Below are 6577 nucleotides of genomic sequence, written 5' to 3'. Positions count from 1 at the left end.
AAAGGATATTATTATTACCTTCATGTAAAGGAATGAGATATGTTTGTATGTAAACATGTTTGTATGTAAACATTTTACAAGTTCAAAAAGAAATTTATTTTCTAAATTCAATCCAATCTTGGCCTCTTGTTATGGATCCAGGATTCAGCATGATTTCTAAGCTATATTCAAGCTGCCATTTGTTGGAGTTTTGGTTTAAAACCAAAGATATCTCATGAATGCCAACCCTATTTTTTTACTACTCCTCGAATGTGCCAAAAGTGCAATATTCATAAAATATGTATCTATTTCACTCTAAATATGCGTATCACCCATTCAAATCTATTCTATACATACGACTGTCTAAATCAAGTGTGCTAAAGTATTCTTAATGTCGTTTCATTGTAATACGGGTACATCCACTTAAGTTAAATGGGCTTAAAAATATATTTGTACACATTGTGTATACTAAGTACAAAACAGTTGCTCCATTTAAACACACTAAGTGTATTAATCATTAGTGTGCCTGCAAATATATGAAAGTGTGCTGGGGCATAATTAAGTTTAATGTACTTTAGTGAAGTGGGATCTGCTACAATCTTTAACTTAGTTTGGAGGCTTATTTAACAAAACAAGTGACAGTTCTTATTCACCTGAGTTCCCTGGCCTCTGTGGGGTTTAATCTGTGTATGTAAAGCTTTGGCTGAACAGACAATGTCCTGAAGAGCTTAAGCAAAAGATTCCACTAATCCTATCAATGATATTCATCAGTCTCAGACAAAAAGCTCCTTCTCTTTTGTCCTTGGCAGTAGGGAAGGACTGTCTCACAGTGTGTTTGTGTCTCCTAAATTGGCTCTCGTAGTCATCCTGTTTCACTGTGTGCTTTCCAAACCAACAGTGACAGACAGGATGATCGTAACAGTTCAAAAGCTTAGGACTTCCCCTGCTTAAGCAGGTTACCAGGTTCGTTTCTTGTTCTGTCTTGGTTTTTGTTTTATGGAAATATGTGAGGGACTTGCATGCACCACCCCCACTATCGCACATGATGGGCTAGGAAATATGCTTTTAAGAACACACTGTGAGGAAATGGCAGCCTGTATGAAGAGATATTGTGGCATAGTGCATGAAATGAAATAGGTTAAAGCTCAGAGCCTGGGAACTGGATGGGGGTGTAGAGCACATCTATTTCCAGCACACAAACAGCACACTGCTATTATTGAACTTTCTCAGTTTGCTCTATGCCCTTGCTAATGTCTTGTCATGCTGAAAATAACATTAAAACCCCTAATGATATAAAATGGAATATGCGAAGAATAAAGAATTTCACTGTGCAGTAATGTATGTGTGACGAATAAAGGCTGAACTTAACTTAACTTAAAATGCTATGTTCTTGTGTCCATGTGTACTATTTATTCATACTGAAAGACTTCGGTAATATGTTTAAACAATGTGTGCCTGTTTCTCCACTCTTTCTAACATAGCACTCAAATTACCTAATCTAGTTATGAAATCTAAAAACATCATCATAGAAGCTAAAAATTTGGAGCCAACGTGGTAGGGAACAGGGTGGAAGTGTGATTAATCCTGCAGCATAGGCAAGTTTAACACAGTGTCAGCCCACTTAACAGCACCAGAGCAGCTCGGGTAACCCTGTGTGATGCTACTGCAGTTAGGCTCACTCCTGAGCTGTGACTTTAGATCACCTCTGTTATTTCTTTACTGTTTTTCTCCTTGTGGTTGCAACACTGTTGTGTGTTATAAGAATGCAGTGCTGCAGAGACCATTACCAGTAATTATAGTTTAAATGAGACAGGGAGAGAAACAGGACTCTCAATGGACACACAATTTCAGAGCGTTTAGTTCAACAGAACGGAAAATATAAAGGCAGCAACACAGAAGAGGAAAAAATAATCACTACTCCATTGGCAATTCTGAGGTGAGAAGCTCAGGCTGAGGATCAGTGCCCAAATACAGTATGTAGGATGATTAAGCACTAGTGTGTGTACATTCTGTATATCAACAATTCATTCACATTTGAAATCCAAGGGTTCTTCTCATTTCTTTAAAACTCTAGATGGTGTGCGGCTTTTGTTTTTCATATTTATCTATCTACCTGTCTCACCTCTACCATAAATTCTTAAAGGGCTGGGTTACATTAATAACTATGTAGTTTCAAGCTAAAATTATTTGAAAGGGGATGATGTGAAAGCATCCAGCAGATAGTCTAACAGCATCCTATGAGCAGGGTTAAATGTAACTATATCCAACAGTGTTGAACACAGCACGAGTTTTCCCTCAACAGTCGATCTACTATATTTTAACAGGGTTGCAAAGTTTCAGCTAATTTCAAGTCCAACCATATCTCAAAAAAACCCACAAAAGTCTTGACACTAGCACAAAAAAAAATCAGGCATAGAAAAAGGAACAGATGTTTTTTTTTTTTTTTTTTTTTTAGGGTCACAGCGGTGCGGACACATTATCCACTCAATAATTTACCTTTACCTCTTATTCTATCAAATATACTGTATATGAAAAGTTTAAAATCTAAATAACGTAACTCATTTTCCTTGTTGTAGTTTTTTTTTTTAAAAAAAGGATTAGGTTTTAGTGAAGCAATAAGCGATATAGAATCTTTTTAATAACAAAAGATTGTTGAAGATCATGTCCATTTGTGCATTAACCAACCGTGTATTTGTCAGTCATCCCCAAAGATTAAAAGATTACAATATTAGGTGACAGAACCAGACAAAGCAAACGGTGTGCAACACCTTCTCACATGTTGCACATGCATCTCATTTCACTTGTATGCAAATTCTTTGTGCATCTTAGTAATAGATGCTGTTGTAACATTGTTTCTTGGTTTAATTTGATTATATTATTACTGTATATTACATATGTAATATAATAATATAATATGTTTAACTTCCAAAATGCATATCCTATTTCACAGAATGTATTGTGGACATTAAGCAACACATGTTTGTAACACTTGCATAATGTACATAGACTTTGCAAACTTACCCAAACCATATGTGTCACAATGATTAGCACCACTGCAGTTTGCAATCTCCCTTTGTCACCATTACAGACAGTATAGAGAACACCTCAATACGGATTCTCTCCAGATCCTCCAGGGACCTCTGTCCTCTCTTGTTTTTTTGCTAGAAGATCCAGCTGCAACCCAGTATTTTTTCTCAGAGAAGGTAGCCGAATGTTCACATAGAATATTCTGGTACATGATGCCATATATCGTACCATTTTAAAATCCATTGCCTAATTTATAATGATCATTTTTAGATATTTAAAACTACTGTATATTAATTGGAAATGGTGTCATGTCCGTATGTGTGCTCTGCACACAACTAATAGTGTATGCATGTACTGTAGATGACTCCTACTATTGAGATGCCAGAGGGAAAACACAAAGAGAACAGTAAGATAGAGAATCCCAGTTGGGCATTATGCTTGTACACAAATGCTCCTGCCAGGCGACAGTGTTACTAGGCAACCAGGGTGCAAAACAAACCATAACAGAATTAAGAGATGGTGCAATGAGATCATTCATCAGAGGAAGCTTTCCCCATAGTCCATGATGTTCGGGGTTGGAGACCCGAGGTCTCATTAGAGTTAAATATTCCAAGGTCTTTTATTCAGTTGGTGTAACACCAGAACACAAAGTGTACGAGGTGCATCTCATTCCAGTTTCCTGCCAGGCAATGAATTGGTCATTTATTTGTCCCTTGCACACCTGTAATAATACTGTAAGAGAAAAAAAATAATAAAACTAGGGATTATATAGTGCTTACTTGGAACTTAATTAAAATCGCACATATTTATTGAAAACAAAATGACAAATTTATAACTGACAGCCATTGTAGAGGAAAATAACCACACAGATGTGGAAAGTGTGTAATGCATTTCTAATATTGCAATTTTTTCAAATGATCCTAATTTATTGCTAGAAAATGTTATTACATATGAATGCCAGGAAACTAAATTCCACAGAGCAATGTTTTTGTTTAGAGGTGCTTTGCTGAAACTGTATTTAAAAAGGAAAGCAATTATCTGACAATTACAAAATTACACATATGGTACAGTGAAACGTAGACTCAGGACTATATCACGGAACTACACATGAAAAATTATCAAATAAACAAATTGTTTTTTGGTCTTATTGTGATAGATTTAGTTCACGCTTCCATCCAGATTGCTTTGGTTGAAAATGATAATAATGGAATATTAAGAATATATATGCCACTGTTTGATTAACTGAATGTTTATACTATCCTTAAACGCATAAAACTGCTAAATTAAATGTTAAATCGTCATTATTAATCTACAGTATTAGGGTCCTTGGTTGTTATGTCCTTAAAACATTTACCAGGTGTTCATTGATTTTAACTTGTTGGTCAAAAAAACACTGACTTGAATGGCAGTACAGGGTGGATGTTAGTGTTTACATTACTATTAAAAGCAGTTAAAGATTCACATGCTCTGACCATAGCCTTTCTTCTCCACTATAAATGCGCATGAAGCTGTGCTGTCTCGCATGAGTGGTGTGATCTCTCCCCCATTCCTTCCAGCACAGACAAGCCCGGCAACAATTCAAGAGAAGTAGGTCACTTGCTGCAGTCAGAAATTATGCAATGCTGAAAAAATGTGTCTTTGCTTGCACAGGAGCCTAGGGAGAAAATGTCCACTGCCTCATGGATTGTTAAAAGATGGTGGTGTGTGTGTGCTTGTGTGTGTGTGCTTGTGTGTGTGTGTGTGTGTGTGTACGCATGTAGGTTCCACCACCAAAACCATACCGCTTGAAGAACATTAAAAGCAGCCTATTTGCTATAGCGGAACATATCATTCAGTTATGGAGTGTTATAAATACAGAATCATATAGGATTGATAAAAGACAAGGCTTGATATAAATTATACGTCTTTTCATCATGGGTTATTCTTGGAAGAAAAATTGCAGCAACTCTGTGGCAAGCAAAATGGGTCTCTGCACCATTCCCATAGCAACCAGCCCTATTGCTGCTGGGAAATGCCAGCGTGGAAGTGTATTATTTAATTAAGAGCAGACTGTTCGCTTTCTTGTTCTCTCCTTTTTTCCCCCTTTTCCCAGACACACCTATCCGAGTTTCAGTCCAATAACTGAAAGTGGCCTGTATTTACATAAGACATTTGTGTCAACAACTTTTTACATATTTACAAAAGGTGAAGGGAGCATATGAAAATTAATGGTTGCTTAATAAAACCAACTGGAGGATCCAACACACACAAAAAAGGATTAGTTTTTAATTTTATGACAGTGGATTCCAGATTAAACAAAAGGTAAATAACTCAAATGATGAACCACTTTGTTATTAGGTCACACTGTAAACATGCAAAACTATTCTGTACTATTTACGCAGCAATATACAGGCACTTTGGAATGGACTTCCTTTATAATTTTTTTTATTATGCCTGCCATCTTTTATTCACTCATTCATTCATTCATTCATCTTCTATACCGCTTACCCTGTGCACAGGGTTGTGGATGCCTGGAGCCTATCCCAGGAGACTTAGGGCACGAGGCATGCCAATCCATCTCAGGGCACACACACACAAAATGGACAATTTGGAAATGCCAAATAACCTAATCTGTGTGTCTTTGAACTTTAAGAGGAAACAGAGAGTTACACGGAGAAAACACAACCAAGGGGAGAACATGCAAACTCCAAGCACACAGACCTGAGGCCACAATGTTAACCACTACGCCACAAACATAACTCTTTTTAAACTGCACATAAAGAAAATAATAGTCTTACATACATATATGGAGAATGCTCTTTATGTAGAATATGAAAATAATTATGTATTTTTTTACTTAACCCTCTGCTGCCACGTGTGCACTCACATTTATAAGCACTCTAGACATTTATATCATTATGTATATAATGTCCTGCAATATTTATTTAATAGCCATAATTGAAATTTTGGTGTTCTTATTTTGATGTTATAGGTATAAGAATTCTGTGATTTGTATTTACTTAGTAGTAGCTGGTTCATACTGAACTGGAATGACAAATATTGTACATGAGGATCTTGACAGAACTTTAAACCTTTGTTGGACATAGCATAAAAGGGGAATTAATGTGTTGTAATGCACACTTTTGGGCAAGAGCTTGTTTAAAAAAAATACCACTGTGTCAGCGGATTTCAACACTCAGGACTGCTGTTACTATAGAAACAATAACATCGTAATGATAAAACCTGTGATTTCCCTCTGTATCTGGCATACTGTCATAACCATGTTGTTACAGCAATTGAATTAACCTTCCTGATCTAATCTAGAATAGTATAATGTGTACATATTTGGAAAATTAATTCGATGTTGTGGTGATGCAGAAGTGGGCAAAAAACTGGGAAAAGAAGGACAGCTACAGTAAGTCTCCGACCCCAGGTCAGCTAGTGTTTGGTTATCAGGAGAAATTTCAAGCCCCATTCCTTCTAGTAGCTGTTTGTTGTCATCGGTCATGGTTAGTGTGAATGTGTGTCTCCCCTCCCCCTTTATGGTTTACACTTCCTTAATTTTATTCAGTCTGACATGTTTCTTAGAAGA

This window comes from Clarias gariepinus, chromosome 15, assembly GCF_024256425.1.
Source record: "Clarias gariepinus isolate MV-2021 ecotype Netherlands chromosome 15, CGAR_prim_01v2, whole genome shotgun sequence".
NCBI classification, from domain to species: domain Eukaryota; kingdom Metazoa; phylum Chordata; class Actinopteri; order Siluriformes; family Clariidae; genus Clarias; species Clarias gariepinus.
This window is presented reverse-complemented; position numbering follows the sequence as displayed.